At 40.7% G+C, this 24,507-nt stretch overlaps 1 protein-coding gene across 2 annotated transcripts in view; it reads left to right on the top strand.

Moving 5' to 3' along the window:
* The first annotated feature begins 225 nt into the window (after positions 1 to 225).
* The window catches only part of LOC138282511 (oxygen-regulated protein 1-like), an 896,912-nt gene continuing 872,630 nt past the window's right edge, over positions 226 to 24,507 (top strand). For both annotated transcript variants that reach the window (XM_069220189.1, XM_069220190.1), the window contains exon 1: positions 226 to 470. The gene's annotated coding sequence lies outside the window, so the exon portion shown is untranslated. The remainder of the gene's footprint in view (positions 471 to 24,507) is intronic.

Genomic DNA, 24,507 nt, shown 5'->3' on the forward strand with positions numbered 1-24,507 from the left:
TAGTTTTCCTCTTCTTCTGGCAACTAGTTTTTGATTTCCTTTTAAGAAAATCCTTTACACGTGCCTGTGTATCTTTAACTGGCCGTTGGAAAGGCCCCATTCGGGCTTGAGTGAATGCATCAGGCGATGTGACAATATTTGTTTTTGAAGGAGGGTGCTTAAAGGCTCCTCGGCGTGCACCCGTGATTCATGGTATGTCAGCGAGCTGGACAACAGAGACTGGTGTGAATGCTGAGCGCGCTGTTTACTGTTGCTAAAGGTGTTACCTGCGTGAGGACTGAACCAGCGCCTTCGCCTCCCTTTCATCCAATCAGACAGCGAGCAATCTTCCCAGGAGCCCTGAGGGGTGGACAGCAGCGCCCGCCGATCCGTCCCAGTAGACTCAGGCTTTCCTCACTGTGACGTTTCTACGCAGCCTTTTCCTTGCACATTGGAAGAACGGCGTTATTTAAGATTGCCCACTTACAAAGGTAAAGACTGTCACTTTCTCAAAGTGATTGTCACCATATGGAGTTTTACCGCATTAAAATACTTTCCATAACATGGGCATATGTTAGATTAGTGTAGCATTCTGTTATCACTTTTTAAATAGTTTGCCTACTCTCTTTTTATGATTATTATAATATTATGTTCTTACAGTATTGCAAAATTCATGTTAATTCATTTTAAAAATAAATAAAAAGACAGCACTCTTACTTTATGGGTAGTTTAGATTATTTGTGGCTAATCATACTCCATTGGCACCATGAGACACCTAGATTCTCTGAGATGCAATAGGTGATTAGTCAAAACGAGATGGGCTGTGTATTTCTGACCTACCCTTTCGGGCAAACGCAGACCGTTGTGCTTACTGAAATGTGCCTTTTTGGTATTACTAGGTTACGGTCCTAATATGTGACTGTTTAAAACAAAGAGACTTGGGAGATTCAGTCTACATGGGACTGCCTGCTACACTGGTGTATTGTGCATTTATGTGTTCTAGTAAAGTTCTGCCATTATGTCCTTGGAGGTCAAATTATGCTGTCTGGTTTAATTTTCCTATAAACTTTATTGTATACACCTTTTCACGTGAAAAAAACAAGACAACCATTCTAATACTTGCTGGAACCTTGGAGTGGTGAAACATTTTGTGCTCTTTGATCTGGTCACAGACAAATCTCACCTCTCCGGCTGTACTGGTTTGCCAAAATGTTAGTTGAGATGTTTCTCTCATTTCAGACTCACCTTCATCCCATTTCCCCTAAGAAGCTTCAGAACACTGCCACGTGCAAAGCTACCACACTGTAGGAGCTTCACACTGAGCTTTACACTGTCTTAGTGAGCAGCCAAACAGCTGTGAAGTGCTTCAGGAAGTCTGCAGTACCTTAGAAGCATGGGTGAATGCATTGTTAGGTCTCCCCTATGCTGACAACAAAACTATTGTATACATTTTAGGCTCAGAGTAGACTTTGGGTTTGCCCTTTTTTCAGATTCATTGCCTTGCTTGATTAACTCTGTTCGGTGCTCATGATTTAATGGAGTTCCCTTGTATTCTTGTGTTTGTACTGTAAGGAGCTTTTCGGTCTCACTGATTGGATGAGTTGTGTCCTGCTCTGTCAGGTACCCACTGCTATGTTGGTAGAGTCATCTTTGGATGGTTGTTAATCAATTCAAACACGGCCGCCCATGCATGACACTGTGTTGCATGTACAGAGGCATGGTGGCTATCTTGTTTTTTCTCTTTTACCTTATGGAAGGCTATTCCAGAATCTTGAATTGTTTTTTCTTAAACCAAAAGAGAAAACATTTTTAAATGGCCTCCATTTATGCAAACATGGCACCCAACTAGGAATAGTTTTTCACAAAGCATAAGAAGAAGGACTAAAAAATGGCCCTCTGCGTGTGTGTATGTTATGCATGCACGAGTACCAACTTGGAATGCTTTGTGGTTTACTCCATGAAAAAACATTCCATTGTGGCTGTCATTCCCCCACAAGCATGGATGGCCCTCTTGCAATGGACTTTGCCACAAGTGAATGAAAACTCAAAAGAGATTTGGCAAAGCCAATAGGTTTGTGCTACTGTGTCACAGGTGAGACCTATTGGCTTTGCCAGTACTTCTGAGGTTTGCCTTCCTAGCACTTGCATCATTCATTGCAAAGTATTGCATATAACATACAAAAAGTAATTGCAGTTGTTTCGCTATCACACCAAAACAATTTAAGCGGGCAGAGTGTTGGCTTCTCTCTAATATTCGGCCATGCCTAACTCTTTGTCAGGGGCTGATTCCTCATTCTATTAGAACCCCCAGAAATATTTTGCTACCATAATATCATGGGCAATATATTGAGGCACAAAATGTTGAGAAGGTAAGGAGATAGTTAAATGTGATTTGCTGCTCTAGTTCCACATTTACATACATAAAAGATATATATATATATATATATATATATATATATATATATATATATATACATGTAAAAACACTTCGTACGGCATTTCCTTGCCGTGCCTGAATGCCAATAGTGCCAGTTAATAGACACGCGCCACCACGTCTCACATCCAATAAATCCTTAACATTTGTAAAGGTAAACAGCACTCCACGAATGAAAGAACAAACAAGGTTTAATTTCTCTGAACGGGAACGCGTTTCGGCGTTGCCGCCTTCATCAACCCACGGGCCGCCATTTGGGCCCTCTTTATATACCACTCAGTTAACTGAAAGCAACACAGTATATGAAAAAATACAATGAATAAAAACAGTGAATAACTGAGGAAACATGAGTGAAACCGTACTAAATAATTAAAGAAAAAACAGTGTTTGTAACAATCACCACTTGCCCTGAATTTATTAAATGAAAACATACATTGTGAGTATAGAAAAATATGCATCATTCTACACACTTCTATTTGGATTCAAGTCTCATGCTTAATCTATTTCCCCAACTTTGTAAGCTAATAGCACTGGTGATATTAGGGAAATCTAGTAAAAACCTATAATTAATTTATCTTTGATAATATAACTGGCTTATTAGGACATAACTAATTTAGACACAAGAAAGAAGAGAAACATATTGCGAAAATATTACATAAAAATATACTGATAACTCAAAAGAAAATATCCTTATATCTCCACTCTCTTATTCAATGTCAATACAATACTTGCAAACAGGTATAAGATAGATTGCTTATAAGAAACTCCTTAACTCAAATGTATGTATAATTCCTCACTGGAATTTAACCCTTGAGCTTCTCTAGTATCTAATGCCAGTATATATCTAGACTCCAATTTCCTCAAATATTTCTCCCTGTCACCTCCACGGATATCTTTTCTTATCCCATCTATTATACTATATTTCACATCTTCTACTCGTCCTCCATGAAACTTGTGTTTGTGTCGAGCAACCGGGTAGGAATCATCTTTATTATCGATCGCTCTAAGATGTTGTAATATCCTTTTATGTACTTGCAGTTTGGTACTCCCTACATATAATTTAGAGCAACTGCCCTTCAAAATATAGATCACATATTCACTCTTGCAATCGTATCTTCCTTTAATGGTATGTACTTTTCTGTGTCCTTGCACAATGGTTTTGATATTTTCCCCATTCTTACATGCCTTACATTTGAAGGAAAATTTGAGGAAATTGGAGTCTAGATATATACTGGCATTAGATACTAGAGAACCTCAAGGGTTAAATTCAGTGAGGAATTATACATACATTTAAGTTAGGGAGTTTCTTATAAGCAATCTATCTCATACCTGTTTGCAAGTATTGTATTGACATTGAATAAGAGAGTGGAGATATAAGGATATTTTCTTTTGAGTTATCAGTATATTTTTATGTAATATTTTCACAATATGTTTCTCTTCTTTCTTGTGTCTAAATTAGTTATGTCCTAATAAGCCAGTTATATTATCAAAGATAAGTTAATTATAGGTGTTTACTAGTTTTCCCTAATATCGCCAGTGCTATTAGCTTACAAAGTTGGGGAAATAGATTAAGCATAAGACTTGAATCCAAATAGAAGTGTGTAGAATGATGCATATTTTTCTATACTCACAATGTATGTTTTCATTTAATAAGTTCAGGGCAAGTGGTGATTGTTACAAACACTGCTTTTTCTTTAAATATTTAGTACGGTTTCACTCACGTTTCCTCATTTATTCACTGTTTTTATTCATTGTATTTTTTCGTATACTGTGTTGCTTTAAGTGAACTGAGTGGTATATAAAGAGGGCCAAAATGGCGGCCCGTGGGTTGATGAAGGTGGCAACGCCGAAACACGTTCCAGTTCAGAGAAATTAAACCTTGTTTGTTCTTTCATTCGTGGAGTGCTGTTTACCTTTACAAACGTTAAGGATTTATTGATTATATATATATATATATATATATATATGTATATATTGTCAAGGTACATATATGTAGAGTTATGTACAATACACCTATACTTAACTAGATATTTTTACCTTGTTGAAATTTTAGTCCTCAATATTTTTCCCACAATATTATGGTATCATGATATTTTTATAATGAAATTCGTATAAAATACAAGGAAATGCACCATAGGTGTTCCAAAAGAAAAAAAATTCAGGTCATGATGTAGATGCAGTAGATACTTACTTCATATTCATTCAACTGTTAATGAATCGGCTACCTTCACATTTGGAGTAGGTGTTTTTGATTTATTTTCATGAAGCCAGTGAAGTTATCCATCTTTATTTACATCTTCATTTACTGAAGTATCCTAACTACTTTGCTGCTAAGTCTTTACCAACCCCGGTGATGCAGTCTGTTTTTTCTAACTTTTATATTAAAAGTTAGCCAGGCCATACTTGCTTCCTTTTTTTCCAACATAGAGTGTATTCTAAGGGTACCCAGGGTTGGTGGATTCTTCTCCGCGAGAATAGGCAAAAAAGAGCATAATTTTGGTTATTAAAAATGGCCAAAAAAGTGCTGTGCAAGAAAGTGAAAGGATTTTGTCCTAAAACTAGCATCAAAGAAAAGTTTGCTCTGCTAAGATCACCATGCCCAGCTTCCAGGATCAAGCAGAGCTATAAAAACATTTTTTAACCACAGTTTTTGTGTATTTTTTAAGTGGTAGTTGTTTTTTCCTATTTTCTATGGTTTCTACCTACTGGTTGTTTGTGGAGGAAACAGTGGGAACCCCATTGGTAAACCCGTAATGCTATGGATTTCTGAATAGTAGGCAAAATTACACATTTATCAGGATGTCATTTGTGTCAAATGCTCGTGGTTTGTAATAGAAACTAGCAATTGAAAAAAAGTGATTAAGAAAGGAAAAAATAGAAGTAGGAGACTCCATTTTCATCTGTAATTTTTTTACCCCTATGGACGCTTTACAAAAATATTAAAGCATCACATCTGTCATTCAATTTGGCTGCAAGGATTTAAATTGTTTATTGGAGGTCCAAAACCTGTAATATCCAGAGCTAACAATTAAACTGAAGCTTATAAGATTATTTCATTGTGTACCCACCATGCTGCAATTCGTATGGATAAAAAGTGGGTATGAAGGTAACCTATGCATTTTTTAACTGTGCCTAAGATACTGAATTTAGTAGTGGTTATGTGTACACCTTGGAATTTGGGGTTACCCATATTATCATGTGACACAGACAGTATGTTGTAAAACAAACTAAACCCTGAAATTTAGCCTTCCAGGGGCGTCAAGCTTGTGTGGTTTGCATGGATCTCACTGTGTTTTCTTACCCAGAATGCCCTGCAAACTTCAAACTTTGGCTATCAACAAATTTTCCTCATTTCTGTAAGGGAAAGTTTCAGAATCTACGGGGATCCTCAAAATTCCTACCACTCAGCGTTCCCACACTTTTACCAAAAACAGTACCCCACTTGTTTGAGTTGGTCTACAGCCTGCAATGGGAAAGGCCCCAAAACACACTAGGGAGACATCAAGTTTTCACCTTGGAAACGGACCCATTTTGGCAACACGTGTAGCTGTGGTATTTGTGTCCAAGCTCGGCTGCCATCTGAAACATACTATGTCTCTCTTTGGGAATCAAAAACAGAGCCAGCACCCAAACACTTTGCATTTGCACAATGGACTTGGCTAAATAATTTGACCAAACATATACTTAATATTCTCTGTTTACCACCTAGATTCTATTTGTGTTCTGTCATTTCATGGGACATATTACTTGTTCTATCAGTTTTCTTTCTGTAATGGTGTGTTGGGCAGGATGTAGATCTAGCTCTGCCCATGGCATCCGCAGTAAAGGTGAGTTTTCCCACTTCTACCTGCTCCACGTCGATAATCTGTGGTGAGAATGGGTTCCTGTGTCTCCTTACAGATGTAAGACTGGCATTCCGTTTTATTTCTCCGTTGGCAGTAATCACCCTCAAACACAACTGTATGTTTTTGTAAAGTTTTGTGCAAATTTGTCAAGGAGCACCAAAGTTATAACTGAGCACTTTTGCCACAGACTAATGTATGTAGTTATTTTTTTTTAATGTATTTCGTTTCTGTAACAGTAGGATCTTTTACAATTTTTACAGTGTATAATAGCTGTTTCTTTCTCTTAATGTTCTTTGACTGAAGACGGGCACATTCTAATAGCTGGTCCCACTCATTAAGATTCACTGATTTATCAACTGTTGAAAATGTATAGTAACTATCGTTGTCACATTTTTTATGACATTGGCACAGTTTTACATAGATTATAATTATTTCCCTAAGCTTTTTTGCTTTTTAACCAAACAACCACCTAGCCACCCTTACTGTGTTTTCCATACAATGGGAGAAAAGATTGATCTGACACTGTATTCTAAAAGTTTGCTGTTTCAAGACAAAACAATGATTCAAGTAAAAAAAAAATGAATGGCTTTGTCAATACTTTATCAAACTTTTTTTTTAGTACATTTTGACTGCCGGATGACAGTAAACTGCAACTTTTGGGTATTTTCCTGTGTCGCTTTTTAAGAGGTCAAGCTATATTTCACCATTGTTTGGCATCGCAAGGGCTTGAGAAATATAAAAATGTGAAATAAGTTCAGAGTTTTTCAGATCCAGCAGCCACTAGATAAGTCTTGCCCAGGACTCCAGTGGACAGATTTATAAACCCTTTGAGCTGGGTTTGCATCACAAATGTGATGCAAACCTGTGCAGTACGATTTTTTTGTTGGATTTACTTTCCAGTCCAACATTTTTTTGCTCTGGAACGTTGCCTACAAGTAACGCACAGCAATGCAAATGGCTGCTTTACGTTACTTTGTGTCAGAAGGGCGTTACATGCATGGTACATGGGTGTTACTATCCTACCACCCATTTTTTTATATATAAAACCATACCTACTAACAATAGTAGAGTTTTGTGCCAAAAGATATTGCCTTTTTGAAGCAGGCATTTAAAAGGAAATATACTTTTCTTTCTCCTTTCTGTTTCAACTTTGCATACGTGCCACACTGTACTGCTCACATACAAAGTAGGAAAAGTTCTGATTTTTTCCTAGGCATAGTACTTTGTACTGGAAGGCTACCCTTCAAGTACAAATCCTATGTAAGACTCATGCAGACATCCTTGCACTATGGTGCAAAGGTGTGTGCGCGGCCCTCGGCAGCCTGATTGTTCACCGGCGCTAGGGAGAGGAGAGTAATAGATCTCTATAGATATGGCTCGTTCTTCATCTCTCCCGGCAACGTAGTGCAGCATCCTTGTGTGCTGCGCTGCGTTACGTGACATTGTCGTAAATTAGCCCCCAATATTCCTTAAGATGGCAGGCACTGCAAGAAAACTACTTGATGCTGAAAGCGGGTGTGGTAGTTTTTTACAAGTGAACTTTAAAACAGTTTTCCACTTGACCTTAAAAATAGGTTAGGGTGAAGTGTAAATTACTCCAGCATAATTTCGAGAATTTAAAGCTATGCTTGCTATGCAAATTTCCTGAAAAACACCATTATATCACATTGCATAATTACGATGCCATTTGCAGCACAATTGTAGCACTAGAGTGTGATAAAAATGCAAACAACCAGAACGCGAGTGGCTATTGTTCGCAGCAATTGTGTTTTTCATGGTATTTATTTTTTTTGCACAAAATGCATCTTCTTGTCGAAAATTGAAACAAGGGCAGATTTCGCACTGTAGTGCTAAAAGTTGGTTTGCATTTTGTGTAATTTTGTAGCTTCACAATCCCCTAATTCTGCCCTACCGTGACTCAGAAGTTTGATGTTACTGATCCATTATCGACAACCAGTTTAAATCCTCTTCTTTTTCATACATACCTGACTATACTTTATATAGTATCTCGTGTCGATAACTGAATTGGATAAAAGGGGCATAGATTTGCCGGAAATTAAATGCCCTTTAAAATATAAGCAGACAACTTCACTAGTGAGCCTTTTAGCCGAGGCCTTCTTTACCAACATCGCTAATTAGAAATATGCGCTGCTAGTCATGAGAATGACGTTTGGAAAATTTTAAATCGTTTCGACATTCAGTCGATTCCTTATTATATGTTACCACAGTATTTAGGAATGCGACGACATAGGTGGAGATTGTATTTGTAAAGAAAATAATGAAACTTTGATTGACAGTATTGTAATGTTTTGTAATTTGTTGATTCCTCAGAACAGAGTACTCTGTTTTACACAAATATCTGAGTACATAAACTGAACTGGAAATAAACATGTTTACGCTTTCCTAATGTAGTTTCATGGTACACAGCACATGGTTCTTTTACTGCGAGGCTCTATTTGTAAATTTCTTTCCTGGCTTAGAAAGGCAAACACATTTGTTTGCCAACTTCTTCTTATTTTAATAAAGCCCTTTTCACGACTAACCCTGCCCGTAACTGCAGTTTGACTCATTTATCACATGCACCATGGCAATGCTGACTCGGTTTGTGTTGATATTTGCTTTACTGCCTACATGTCATGGCCATCGGATGAAGACTGATTATCAAACACAGAGTCCTTAGAAACCTCTTGTTGCATAATCAACAGTCCAGCGAAGTGCATATTGTTTGGGTATTTTGTAGATACAAATTGAAGCCCAGAATCCAAGGAATCAGTCAATTGTCAGATGCGTCCATTTATTTGGCACAGTATGTAACTCCCAACGCTATTAGAGTGCCTAAGATTAATTTAACCACTCAACAGGTTGGATGTAGTGTTTATAAAGGTCGTGAATTTTCATCTGCAAATTGATAAACTAGTGTTATAATGGAGCAACTATCCCAGTGGTGCGGAGTGGGCATTCTAGTGGCGAGGGATGCTTGAAAAGTAATGGGAAACTTTCAGTTTGAGGTTAGTTACAAAGTTTAGAAGGCATTCTCAACCTTGATCTAGTGGAAGGTTTACAAATGTTTAGAGTGAGAATAAATCTATATCCACCGTGGGAATGGGGAAGGAGCAACCCTTGACGTATTTGAGTTCCTATAGCACAGGAGTAATGGGGAAGTATTTCCTTCAGTGTATACAGTCTCAATGCTTGGTTCTGTGATCTCCAGAGCTTCTGAATTATATGAAAGTAGCCTGATCATAAAAATATTTGGACTCATATGAGTTTGATCTATTGGTTCAATTAGAAGCATTCCTCTCAGTCGGAACAGTTGGAGGTTGAGTTCTCCATGACAAAAGTAATCTATTGACTAAAAGGCAGCTAATGGTCAGCTGGACACGAAGATTCTTTGCACTTTTACATTTACAGAGCTATACTCCATTCCATTGGGCAGCTGAATGGAAATGAAGAGTTGTGGTTTCATGTGACCAAGATCATTGTTTTAGAGCCATTAGGGAAAATGAAATAAGCTTTCATCCAAACTCATATTTGCTTGTGGCAATCTTAGAGTGGTATTCTTGGTTGTTTTCGTTTCTCAGATGGATTGGCATGTTATCAACAAACATTTGAAATTGTAGTAGGTGCAGGAAGATAACCCCAACAGGAGGTCATGTATAAATATTAAAAATAAATGCTGAAAAGGTAGAGACATAGCTCATTCTCGTTGCCTGCAGTTTGTTATGAAATACAGGATCCAGCAACAGGCAGCACCAATTATCCTGTCTCAGATTGTCAACATTCGAATCATATATCATACAATGCTATCATGAGTATAAAGAGGAGTACCTCAAAAGTTCATTCCGTTCTTCAGTTAGCAAAGAAAGGTTATTGTGTATCAAGTGGTATTCTTACACAGAGCATAACTAGCTGTGAAGCAAAACACTTACATTAGCTTAGTTAAAAATTATATGTAGTTGTTGTTAGAAATGGGGTCTCAAGTTGGCAGTCAGTTTACACCCTGTCCAAGTAGGGACCCTCATTCTAGTCAGGTTAAGGGGGATACCCAGCTCAGATAACCCCTGCTTACCCCCTTGGTAGCTTGGCAAGAGCTGTCAGGCTTATCTCTGAAGCAATCTGTAAATCATTTGCACATAACACACATTAATACAGTAAAAACACTACAAAAGGACACCACAGCAGTTTTAGTAAAATAGCCAATATTAATCTGTGTGAAACAAGACCAAAACGAGAAAAACCCAACTGACAGTAATAAAGATATGAATTTTGCAAGAATTAACTTAAAAATAGAGTTCCTTGAAGTCGATGGTTCCGTCTGGGGCTATCACGGCGTCATGAACAACAAATCCAACAGTTCATGCAGACTGTGGGTTTGCGGGCCAGCTACGGTATCGGGAGGACCGGCAAACAGTGCCTTGGTAATGTAGGGCATTGTGATCCTCGCAATGAGATCTGGAGTGCAGCATTGCTGTTGTTGGCAGATGTCGGCGGGCATCGTATCCAGAGGTCGGTGCAGGGGTCGTCGGGTCCTTGAAGTCACACGCGTTGCAGATTGAACTCAGAGCTGATGACGAAGTCAGGGGCGCTTGCGTTGATTTAATCGGGGCTGTGCTTCAAAGTGGCATGATACGACATGTGGTGCCCACAGGTCACGATGCAGGCAGTGGTTCGATGAAGGTATCCTGCTGCATCGGTGAGACCAGGGCTGCAGTGTGAAGTGGGGCGGTGCAATGTGCAGTGTCTCCAGGTCTCAGTGCAGGCAGCGGTGTCGTTGTTGCTGATGCACTGTCCTCGGTACGTCCAAGGTGGGTAGGATGCACGTCAGGCTCCATGTGGCGCCCATGGGTCGCGGTGCAGACAGGGGCGTCTGTTGGCAATATTGGAATCAATGGTGCTGACATCGGTAGACCGGGGGTGCGGGCCGGGACAGGACGGTGCTTCGTGTACCTCACAAGTGGTGTCCTCGGGCCACAGTGTCAGTGTAGAGGGGCGTCGTTAGGGATACCAAGGTTACAGTGTGAGCAAGACGATTTTGGAGTGCGGGTCCCACAGATCACGGTGCAAGCAGCGGCTCAGTGACGGCTTCAGGTGGCATCGTCGGTGAGATCCGGGTTTCGGTGTGAAGCGGGGTACTGCTCCCTGCGGTGGCATCCGGCCACAGTGCAGGCAGCAGCATCATTGACAGCGTGGTGGTGGTTTTTCTTCTGTTGCAAGACAAAACACACAGTGCTGTAGGCAGATGAACCCGAAGTCTTTGATATCGCTGAGACTTCCAACAAGAGGCAAGCTCTTCTTAAAGCCCTTGGAGAAACTTCACAAGCAGGATACACAGCAAAGTCCAGTTTTTGTCCTCTTTAAGGCAGAAGCATCAACTGCAGGTCAACCCAGGAAAGCACGCACAGCAAAGGGGCAATACTTCTCCTCCAGCTCTTCTCATTGGCAGAGGTTCCTCTTGATCCAGAAGTGTTTTAAAAGTCTGGGGTCTTAGGTCCACTACTTATACTCACTTCTGCCTTTGAAGTTGGCAAGGTTCAAAGGAAAATCTCTGTTGTTCACAAGATCCTGCCTTGCCCATCCCTGGCTCCAGACACACACCAAGGGGTTGGAGACTGCATTGTGTGAGGACAGGCACAGCCCTTTCAGGGGCAGGTGTCAGCTCCTCCCTCCCCACTTTTGCCCAGGAAGACTCATCAGGATATGCAGGACACACCTCAACTCCCTTTGTGTCACTGTCTAGAGGGAATTCACAAACAGCCCAGCTGTCAGTCTGACCTAGACGTGGATTCCACAGGCAGGCAGAGGCACAGAATGGTTAAGCAAGTAAAAGCCCACTTTTTAAAAGTTGCATTTTCAAACAGACATTCTAAAAACGATTTCTACCAAAAGATGTGTTTTTAAATATTGAGTTCAGAAACCCCAAACTCCATATCTCTATCTGCCCGCAATGGGAAACTGCACTTAAAAGATATTTGAAGGCAGTCTCCATGTTATCATATCAAAAAGGTGCACTGTTCCAAAGAGGTGACACCAGCAATAAGTGTGGTTCCCTTAGAAGCAAAGGCCCTCAAGTCTCATCATGGGGCTTGCTCCACGTCAGACTGGTGCTGCAATGTCTGACGGGTCCCACATTGGGGTCACTAGACCAAACAACTGTGCAAACCATCAGCAAGAAAAGGAGGAGAGAAAAGTGAAGTTAAAATTGACTCAGCTCCCCTTAGGTGAATCCCTTCAATTAAAGTCGGTGGGAGTTGGTCAAGATTAAAAACAGGAAAGCGAGTATAGGGGGATAATGACCCTTTTACTCTTGCACAAGTGGTTGAGAAACACTATTTCTTATCCCACTCTGACAGTTAACATGTTTCACGCCTTACCTTGTCCGTACAGATCTTATGGCGCTTCTTCAGGACTGAAACAAGTTCTTCTCCAACAAAAAACAGATACAATGATCTATAACAAGGATGATGTTGTCACAGGTATCTTGTGATGAGTCTCTACTCACTCAGTTGTTCAATGAGTTTTTTTTGCAGATGAACCAACCTGGAGTCACAGAGATTAAAAGCACAAACAAAGAAGACGTAGTGTACTGTTAATCAAAAAGAATGTGCAAACCCCTTTAATCTGGGCTATCTATACGACTATAATCATGTATTAAAAACTTCTGGAACACAAAGAAAAGGGCAATTGTAATGGAAGATAATCATTAAAGGTATGCTTACCACCCAATTAGGTGGCAAGGTCTTTTGATAAGTTAGGCGGGTTGACAATTAGTCATAATTGCTATAGAAAAAATAATATGGAAAAATAAACCAATATAAATCCACACAGTACAAATGTGTATCGTAGATATTCTTCCACATACTGAGAAAATTATACTCTCAAATTGTTGTCAAGCATTATGTGTAGATGTTAAAAACATGGCCACTCTATACACGAACAGAGATTGACTAAAGCATTGTGCATAAACAAACTAAGCGAGGGTGCTAGATAGCTGTGTTAGGACCATTGAGACTGGAGACTGATTACATCTCCACTGTATATCTTTTCACAGGGGAATAGAGTTCTACGTCTGTTGAACAACTGGCGCACAGTAGTGCACCGGAAGGCCCATTGCATGGGCCAACACTTACACGACACAACCACCTCTCTTGCAAAAACTATAGGTGGATATACATAACTGAAAATTGCACTATCGAACTCCTGCAAAGGAGAAAGTCTGATGCTACTAAACAATTTTGTAATAATTAGATACCGCGTGTCGGAAGTATCGCGAATCACGCAGAACTAAACTCAAAATGAGAAAAAAATCAACAGAAACGGAGAGAGCCTCACAACAATCAAATATTTAGATGTAACCAGGTGCCTTATACCAAAAGTATCATTGTTCCCGCAACGTTAAACTCAGGAGAAAAGTCGATCAACAGTAATTGAGAAATCTCTCATCTGGAAAGGCTGAGCGAGGAGAAAACTCCTTCTATATCCATCTAATACGCATCCGGAGACAGGCGCGGCAAACATAAAATAAATACCTTCAGGAGCAGGATCCTAATTTCTGGAGTATCCGGGGCGCCGCCAAACCTCTGAAAGTAGAGGGACGCGGTAGCTAAGGTACAAATGAATGCTCGGACGGGAAACATCCAATCAAAAAACAGAGGGGGCAGGACTACTGAGTCAGCTCATGGGAATAGACGAAGGACCCAACTATAGATCAGACTGATTCCTGAGCCACACGGGCCCCGAGTACAGAGCAATGTAATATTTGTAGTCAAACCCCTCCTGGGAAAAAATATATATCAGGAAATTGTTCAGAAAAGATGAAACTATAAAAACTGACTAATAGATGAGTGTTATAAACTAGTCAGTGGATATCACAAGACAGTAAGGAGGAATGACTGGTCAATTAATTGGATTTTCAATGAAGCAGACAAATCAGGGTACTAGAACTAAGACCCATCAATTGTGATTTCAGCTAATAAAGCCAAATATCTGGATAGAATTATATTTCCAGGTGTGTCAAGATAGGACGACTACAATAACTAGAGTCATCTAGCACCTCCTGCAATATTCAGCCAAGGTATATCATCGTTAAGGCCCTGAATATGGGTACCTAATCTGAAGACCCAACATTGTTCAACTCCAAAGAGCCCTCTTGTCACTGATTGGACAACTTCCAAAACAATCCACCACATATCATCGGGAGTGTGCTTGGCATCGTTGTAATGTATACTTAATTTTGTCAGACGACCACATCTGATGTTACTTCTATGTTCGTTAATTCTAATCTTAACTGGTCTTGTGGTCATACCTACATAGCATAATCCACATGGGTAGCGAATCAAATATACACAGTTAGAAGTGTTACAATTGGTATGTTTGTTGAGATACCATGGACCAATGGGTTCTAACTTGACCACTTTTGTTCGCTCAGTGAGGTGGCAAACATTGCAATTCCCAAACGGGAAGTGACCCTTAACTGGTGGTAGGGACCACAATCGCTGTTGGTCACGGTCCCCATTAACAGGTAGTGGTCTGGTATGTACCACTGAGTCTTTTATATTGGATGCTCTTTTAAAGGCAAACAGGGGTTTGGGTATAGGAGTACCTCCACTAGTGAGGATCAACCAATGTTTTTTAATCAATTTCTTCAAGAAATTCGCATTTGGAGAAAACGTGGATACACAAGTCAAGCGAGGTTCCGTATTCTTCTGTATAGATGGAAGGAGGGCCTCTCTATTGTTGTTGCGAGCTCGTTTCTGGGCCATCTTGATAATCTTCGTTGGGTAATGTCTCTAAAGGAGTTTCTGGGACAAATCATTCGCTTGTTGTTCAAAGGTAGAAAGATATCTACAATTCCGACGCAATCTTAAAAATTAGCCATAAGGGAGATTATCTCTTAGAGCCTTAGGGTGCTAACTTTCATACAAAAGCAAACTATTGTGGTCAGTGTCCTTATGATAAGTACAAGATTGCAATTTGCCATTTGTAATAGTAATCGTCAGATCAAGAAAGGAGATGTTCTCTGTGGATACTGTAGACGTGAACCTGAAAAAAGGGTTAAGACTATTGATCCAGCTGGTTAAAGAAGGGACTATTTGGATGTCCCCTTGTCATATAACTAAAATGTCATCAATGTACCTTCGCCAAACTCTGATGTTATCAGAAAAAGGATTTGTTGCATTAAGGATAAACTGTTGTTCGAAGTCATACACATACAGAGAAGCTAACCTAGGGGCAAAAGTACTGCCCATTGATGTCCCGCGAATCTGATGGTATAACTGTTCTTCAAACTGGAAGACATTTTCTGTAAGTGCTAAGGTGGCACATTGCATGATGAAATGTATTGGTGTGTTAGTGGTTAGAGTCTTGTTCAAGAGCCCTGTCTCCACCACTCTTAATGTCTCTTGTTGAGGAATGTTTGTATATAATGATTCGACATCCAGGGTGATCAAGGCCTGTACTGTTTCTGTCGCATTGATAGTCTCGATCAAGTTGAGAACCTCTTTAGTATCTTTAAGATAAGTAGATGACTCTCTCACGATAGGTTGTAAGAACACATCACAGAAAGTAGACAAGGGTTCCACCAATGACCCTATACCTGACACAATTGGTCGGCCAGGGGGTGGACTTATGCCTTTATGGATATTAGGTAGACAGTAAAAATAAGGAATTTGTGGATTTTTTGAGTCCAAGAACTCTGCCTCTTTTAGCGTTATCCAAGAATTCGAAACTGCTTCATGGATCTGAGCTTGAATCTGGCGCCGTAGTCTTTCCGTGGGATCACGTGATATAGGAGTGTAGTACGTCGAGTCATTCAACAAACTGAGACATTCTGCTCTGTAGGTGGCCGAATCTTGAATCACAATGGCTCCTCCCTTATCTGCCGATTTTATGACAATAGACTGATCTTGTCGAAGAGTTTTCAAAGTTATTCTTTCTTTCTTGGACATATTGCAAAAGGTGCGCTTCGGTTGTGTGTTCTTTACCTCCAACATGACTGCTTCCTCAAAGGCTAGAACTTCGCAAGGAACAGATGCTACTGGTGGCACAAAAGTAGAAGGAATTCTTAAACCTGTGTCTTCTGCTTGTGGTGTCGCAGGTTGATCTTTAAAGAAAAAGTACAATCTGATTTTCCTAAAGAAATTGGCTAGTTTGCCGTTAGTTCTGAAAAGGTCATCTGAGGGAGTGGGGACAAAACTTAGACCTTTATTAAGGACTGAAAGCTCTTCTGTTGAAAGAGGTCTTGCTGACAGGTTAACAACTAAGTTGTCATTGGTGTTATCTTCCCTTGGCTCCATGAGATCATCTGGGGTTCTTGCTGTGCCCAATGGACATGCCTTCCTCTTCCTCTCCGCCTGCCTCTTCCTCTGCCCCGGCCTCTGCCTAAAAAAGGGGGGAAGGGAGGCATAGGACGTGGTTGGTAAAAAGGATAAGGGGGTTGCCACATAGGAGATTGTTGCATAGGGAAATGTGGAAAATTATAGTGTGCCTGAGATGTCCCTTCATCAGTACTCCAGCCATCAGAAGACAAACTATTACTGGACCTCCGATAATTTTTCTTAGAAGAAGTGGAATCTTCCGAGGACCGAGATGTGGTATCCGCTTCAAAGTCTCCATGTTAACCTATGGGAGGGATAGGCCTTGCAATAGTGAAAAATTAATTGGGCAGTATTTCACTATTAGGGCATGTAAAACGTACCAGTTCATGTCCTACTTTTTAAATGCACCCTGCCCATGGGACTACCTTAGGGGTACCTTACATGTACAAAAAGGGAAAGTTTGGGGCTGGCATGTGGGTGCACTTGCCAGGTCGACATGGCAGTTTAAAACTGCACACACAGACACTGCAGTAGCAGGTCTGAGACATGTTTACAGGGCTACTCATGTGGGTAGCACAATCAGTGCTGCAGGCCCACTAATAGTATTTGATTTACTGGAACTGGGCACACATAGTGCACTTTACTGGGTCTTACTAGTAAACCAAATATGCCAATCATGGAAAACCAATCAGAATAAAAATTTACGTGGAGTGCATATGCACTTTAGCACTGGGTAGCAGTGGTAAAATGCCTAGAGCCCTAAAGCCAACAAAAACAGGTCAGAAAAAATAGGAGGAGGGAGACAAAATGTTTGGGAATGACCCTGCAAAATGGGCCAGGTCCAACAGTTGTGTACAATGGTAAGGGAGTTGGATCAAAGTGGATGCTGTTGTGGAATAAAGGGACTTTGAGACTTCATCGATGGGCCAAGGAAGTTCTCATTGCAGAGATGTTATGTGTATTTGTAAAGCAAAAATCACCATGAGGGTATTCTGGTTCTGAGCAGGAGTGTGTGCTTAGTTCTGCTTAAGGTAGGTTGTTTAAGTAAAAAGCCAGGTCTTCAGCGTCTTTCAGAATTTAAGAAGAGAAGAGGAGGAGGCTCTGATGTAGAGAGTGGGAGGTCATCCCTTGCTTTAGAAGTGACGTCAGAGAATGTTCATCCTCCTGATCAGATTCTGTGTATCTGTGGAAGTGTGCAAGTAGTCCTGTGGAGCAGAGGTGTCTGGTTGGCTGGTGGAAGGAGATGAGACTGTTTCAGATAGAGATGAGTCTTAAGATTATTTCTGAAATGTAGGAGTGATAGTGCAAACCTTACATGAGGGTAAATGTTGCTCCAGATCCTTGGTACATCAGGTGTTTTTCTGCTCCACAGTCTCTTTCATGAAAATCAAGAGCCTTGGTTGCTTACATTTTGTGGATAGCCTGAAGATCCTAACCAGTGGTACATAGGTGCATACATTATAACTGTCCACTGACTAGTTGTTAGTCTTTCTTCCTGTCTGCTTCTACACTTAGGGCCTCATTCTGACTTTGGCGGGCGGCGGAGGCCGCCCGCCAAAGTACCGCCGTCAGAATACCGCTGTGCGGTCAAAAGACCGCCGCAGTAATTCTGAGTTTCCCGCTGGGCTGGCGGGCGACCGCCAGAAGGCCGCCCGCCAGCCCAGCGGGAAACCCCCTTCCATGAGGATGCCGGCTCCGAATGGAGCCGGCGGAGTGGAAGGGGTGCGACGGGTGCAGTTGCACCCGTCGCGATTTTCAGTGTCTGCTTGGCAGACACTGAAAATCTTGGTGGGGCCCTGTTAGGGGGCCCCGCGACACCCGTTACCGCCAGCCAGGTTCTGGCGGTCAAAACCGCCATGGAGGATTCCGCAGGGCAGCGGGAAACCCGCGGGACACCGCTGTCAGAATGCCCATGGATGCACCGCCAGCCTGTTGACGGTGCATCCGCGGTCGTTGGCCTGGCGGTAGTCTACCGCCAGGGTCAGAATGACCCCCTTAGTCCTTCTGGAATCTTTCATTCTAGATTCAAACCTGAGTTCCTATTGCATCTGTCCCTATATACATAATAATTCTGTAAATACTTGATATTTCTGTACATGTTTATTTTACTTTTTTCTGTTTGGTACATAGAGTGCAGGACAATCCATATTACTTTGCAGCATGTTACATACTTGCCTAGCGTGAGTTTAAAAAACAAACACCAGTAGCACAATCATAATAGAAGATGCGGTTGGTCAGCAGAACAAATGGAGGATTATAATAATTGGTGCAGTAATTTGGATTAAAGTGAAATACTTCCAAATATAAGCAGATGTGACATTGATACATTAGAGCAAGGGTAGGAGGATTGGAAGGACAAGAGGAAGGATTGAGAACAGTATACCTCTTTCTATCTGCTGGTGTATTTTCTTCCTTTGCAGGAATCAAGGTCAAGGACCCTTTAGACCCAGCATAGGGTGTGGCAGAACCTCTAACACAATTTCAATACAAACCCAGTTAAGTTACACACCATGATCAATATGGCCAGGAAGGAAAATTCTAGTCAGGAATGAAGTTAAGAGATTTATTACAAACTCAAACTCAGTCATTCAGACAACTCTCAAAACAAAACAATAAAGATACAGGATCACCAAGGGTTGCCAAAGGCGATGAAAGAAGCTCAGGTGAACGAACGTTAATAAAACTAAGCACTCAATAAAGAGAATACAAAACAACAACTATACTATCTGAACTACAGATATCAAGCATTGCACAGGTTTAACAATCATCAAGTCAATTTAAATTTCCAAAAGTCATAATTTAGGTGGGCACAAGGGAAACCCTACAACCTTCCAGATCAGGGAAGTACATGTGTTGGGCAAAAGACAAAAAAGAACAAAAAGGGCAAAAACAATTTGAAAAAAGATAATCTCAGGCAAAAGACTACTAAGATAGGCAAAAGATAGGTAAAAAGGGAAAATGTCAGCATGACAGAAACTCAATTAAGAGTCTTCTGCAGGAGGTAAAAAGGAAATCTCTAAGTCTCAATAAGGCATTTCAAAGAGGCAAAGCAGAGAGGAAAATACTTCTCAGATGGGGTCAGCATGCGGGGTTCTTCTTCTGCAAAGGTTCTGGAAAATCTCTGACCAACGGGAATCTGAGAACCAACCAAAGTCCAACTGGTCATCAGTACATTGGGGTTCATATAATATTCTGATTTGCCAACGTTGACAGTCCAATTTACGTTCAAGGGGTATCATCCCAAAAAAATCAATCAAACAACTCCAAACTGTAACAGGTCAATAGTTCCCCAAGTCTGTCATAGGAACATCTTCAATCCATGTAGCTCCACACTAGTTTGAAACATTTATATATATAAAAATGTCACTCCACAGTTCAGGACATTGTTACACTTCTCTCTTCGTCTAAAATAATATGGGACTATTACCAAAATTAGTCTTCTCGTGGGTACAAAATCTGAAAGAAAGCTCGTGTTAAAGAAATGAATCGGCATTCTCTGCACAGTGATGAAAAACAGGCCCTAACAGGCCTCACTTAGGCTAATGCAAGTGAATTAATACAGCACATTACTAAATCAAATAAAATACATTTTAATACACAAACTATTATTTCTACATTAATAATTCTTTAGTAGTATTTAATTTCTACAAATTTATATGAAATAAATCTGTTAATTCAGTTCAGTCACTATAACTTAGAACTACGTTTCTCTATTTTTGCATACCTATTTTAAATCATTAACCATTAGAAATTCAATATAATTTCAATGCATTCTGGCAGTCTAGGGTCTAAATCGTATCATGATATCAGTTTAATACTTCAAATGTTTAGTTTTATTTCAATACACCAGGGTGTCTAACATCAGTCTACATAAATGCACATCTAAATTGACTTCTCAGTGCATCTTTTTACATTCACACCATTAGTACTATGGTTAACATAATACATAAACTGTCAGATATAAATGACTTCTGTGACATGAGGGACAGCACTAAGGTTTCTGCTACATCACATCTATTCCCATTCTTGATGAGACAGTGTTCACTAGGGAGTTACAATGAATACTGTTGAAGCCACCGACAGATCCAGCAGGACCATGGATAATCATTCACTTCATGCGGGATTCTTAGGGTGTCATTGAGGTTTTGAAGTGCAGGAGTTTCAGTGCTGCATTTGTGACATAAGCGACATTGAAAGTTCTTCACAAGTTTGTTTTTGTAGCTATGGTATAGTATTTGTTTAGTGTTAGAAATGGGGTCTTTGGTTGGCAGTCAGGTTACCCCCTGTCCAAGTCAGGGGGTCACTCGAGTCAGGGTAAATCAAACACAGTCCAAATTATCCAGTGCCCTCCATCTGGTAGCTTGGCACTGAGCAGTCAGGCTTAACTTAGAGGGTAATGTGTAAAGTATTTATGCAATAAATCGTACAATAACAACATATAGCACCACAAAAATACACCACAGAGTGTTTAGAAAAATATATAATATTTATCTGGATAAATGCAGGTCAAAACGATCAAAGATGCAATAAGTAAATGTAGAGATATCACTGAAATGTGATATAAAGTGTCTGAAGTCTTTTTTAAAGCAAACAAAGTCTCTTTCAAGCACAAAGTACCTAGTTCACGTGAAAAATCTCCACAAAGATCCGCAGAGGAGGAGAAGCGTAGAAACAAATGGATGTGTGTCGATTTCCTGGGCTGCACATGGCGATGTGTCGTTTAGTTTTCACGCAGGGACGGCTGTGCATCGATTTCCAGTGCTCGGTCATGGATCCTCTTCAGGTTGAAGGTTTTCAGACACCCCGGGGACAGTACGTGGATTTCCTGCACTGGCAGGACAAAGTCACAGGAGCTGCGTCGATCCGGCAGACGTTGCGTGCAATTTTCTACTGAACGGCAGGCATTGTGTCGATTCCTCTCTTGGACGTTGAGTTGCGTCATTCCAGCTCAGCTGTGCGTCGATCTAGTGGGCCGTGTGTCGAATTTCCAGTCGCTACGCTGGCGCTGCATCGATCTTCTAATTGCGGAGTCGGGCTGCGTCATTCCGGTTCTGCATGCAGTGAAATTTTCACCGTGGTGCAGGCTGTGCATCGTTTCTTGCAGGCTGTGCGTCGAATTTCGGCACAACAAGGAGTCCTTATTGAAGAGATGAAGTCTTTTTGGTCCTGAGACTTCAGGGAACTGGAGGCAAGCTCTATCCAAGCCCTTGCAGAGCACTTCTTCACCTCAGCCAGAGAGCAGCAAGGCAGCAGAGCAACAGCAAGGCGGCAGTCCTTCACAGAAAGCAGTGAGGTGAGTCCTTTGGGCAGCCAGGCAGTTCTTCTTGGCAGGATGCAGGTTCTGGTTACAAGTTTATTCTCTAGGAAGTGTCTGAGTTGGTAGAGGCAGAGGCCCTATTTATATACCCAAATGTGCCTTTGAAGTTGGGGAGACTTCAAACAATGGCTTAGAAGTGCACCAGGTACCCTTTCAGATCAATCCTGCCTACCACGGGCCCAGTGGGGGGTTAGCAGTCCTTTGTGTGATAGCAGGCCCTCCACCCTCCCAGCCCAGGAAGACCCATTCAAAATGCAGATATATGCAAGTGAGGCTGAGTATCCTGTGTTTGGGGTGTGTCTGAATGAATGCACAGGGAGCTGTCAGCTAAACCCAGCCAGACGTGGATTGTAAGGCACAGAAAGATTTAAGTGCAGAGAAATGCTCACTTTCTAAAAGTGGCATTTCTAAAAATAGTAATATTAAATCCAACTTCACCAGTCAGCAGGATTTTATATCACCATTGTGGCCATACTAAATATGACCTTCCTACTCCTTTCAGATCAGCAGCTACCACTCAAACAATGTATAAGGGCAGCCCCAATGCTAGCCTATGAAGGGTGTAGGCCTCACAGTATTGTAAAAACGAATTTAGGAGTTTTACACTACCAGGACATGTAAACTACACAAGTACATGTCCTGCCTTTTGCCTACACAGCACCATGCCCTGTGGGTTACCTAGGGCATACCTTAGGGGTGTCTTATATGCAGAAAAGGGGAGTTTTAGGCTTAGCAAGTACTTTTAAATGCCAAGTCGAATTGGCAGTGAAACCGCACACACAGGCCTTGCAATGGCAGGCCTGAGACAAGGTTAAGGGGCTACTGAAGTGGGTGGCACAATCAGTGCTGCAGGCCCACTAGTAGCATTTAATCTTCAGGCCCTGGGCACATATAGTGCACTGTACTAGGGACTTATAAGTACATTAAATAGTCCAATTGAGTATGATTCAATGTTACCATGTTTTAAGAGCATATGCACTTTAGCACTGGTTAGCAGTGGTAAAGTGTGCAGAGTCTAAAAACCAAGAACAAAGTATCTAAAAAGTGGAGGGAAGCGGGCAAAAAGTTAGGGGCGACCACCCTAAGGCTGTCAGGTCTAACATTTAGCAATAGCTTATGTCTCCATTTTCCCAAGAAATTGCAGTTTGAGTTCCGGCCTGAAGTTTTGCAGGTTCCAGAATACAGCTTGAGTTTATTTTCCAGGGGTTTTGATTTGCCTCCCGTGTTTTTTTCATAGATTTTAAGAGTATCTCAGGCTGTAAATATGCACTCTGGTTTTTATTAAATAGTTTTAGCACCATGCCGCAGATGTCTAAAAATATAGAGGAATTTCTTTGCTTTCACTACAAATATGGCACTAAACTGGTGGACAGATCTAACCTTTAGCCCCATGAATATGCCTGAAGTTTTTCATATCTTTTTCTTTGCCAATTCCTAACCTCCAGGCCCCTGAAAGTCAGGTAGAACATGGTTGTTTGTTAACTGGCATGCATGGCTAGGCCAAAGCAGCTAAAGTTCAGTAAAATATAATTCCATATTCTAAAATTAATTTACAACAGGGTTAACAATCTATTATTCTTTTAATAGCCATATTCCGTGAAATATTTGAATACTTGCTGTCACCATGTCCACATGCTACTTAGATCTGTCAGACTTTGTTGTTATCAATCAACATGAAACTACCTTTGGGCAACAAGAACCACTGCACAAATGCAAGACAACCCCAACAGTCTCTTGTTTACGATTTCAACTTCATTGGGTTAAGAAATCCATATGAAGGTAGTCATTTCCACCCAAAGTTGATTAGGCTCTTTTCTAGAGAACATAGGAAGGGGAGACAAAGTGATGTGGTGGATGTTCATTTTTTTAGCTAGACCAATCAAGATAGGCTACGAATTTGGCTTCTTCGTATTTACACATGAGTAATTTGAGGAACTCCAATCTGCTTATATTAGACGTAATACCAGAAATATATGCAGAAATGCCGCAATTCATAGTGAAAAGAGGTCCCTAACTATCAATGAAGCAGACAGTACACTGGGAACAAAAACGAATAATATCCAGGTAGTGTTGAATCCACAATTTAAATCACATTTATTAAGCAATATGTAACAAAATAAATGTTTGGATGTAACAACCCCTGCAGGGCATGTTAATCAGGCATCAAAACATACACAAGCAGAATTTAAGGGACACAATAAATGAATCATGGTCACAACTTTACATTGGTTAACACTACTGCACCCTTTGTCAAATCACATCCACTGATCGGAGACTTAAAAACACCCTGACAACAAGTCGTGGATGTGATTTGACAAAGGGTGCAGTCAAGTTAACCAATATAAAGCTGTGACCTTGATTATTGTGTTACCTATTGTTTAATAAATGTGATTAAACTGTGGATTGAACACCACCTGAGCATTATTATTTTTGTTCCTTGTGTGTTGTCTACCTTATTGCTAGTAAGGGACCTCTCTTCACTATGAGTTACCCCATTCAGCCCTTTCACAATGAGCACATCCACAGAAATAAAGTAGTTTTCTGTTCAATACATGCTTTTTTACACCAAAATAAATAACTGTTTTGAATTTAGATAGTGAATGTAGGCCAAAATCCTTG

Source organism: Pleurodeles waltl, chromosome 2_2 (genome assembly GCF_031143425.1).
Source record: "Pleurodeles waltl isolate 20211129_DDA chromosome 2_2, aPleWal1.hap1.20221129, whole genome shotgun sequence".
NCBI classification, from domain to species: domain Eukaryota; kingdom Metazoa; phylum Chordata; class Amphibia; order Caudata; family Salamandridae; genus Pleurodeles; species Pleurodeles waltl.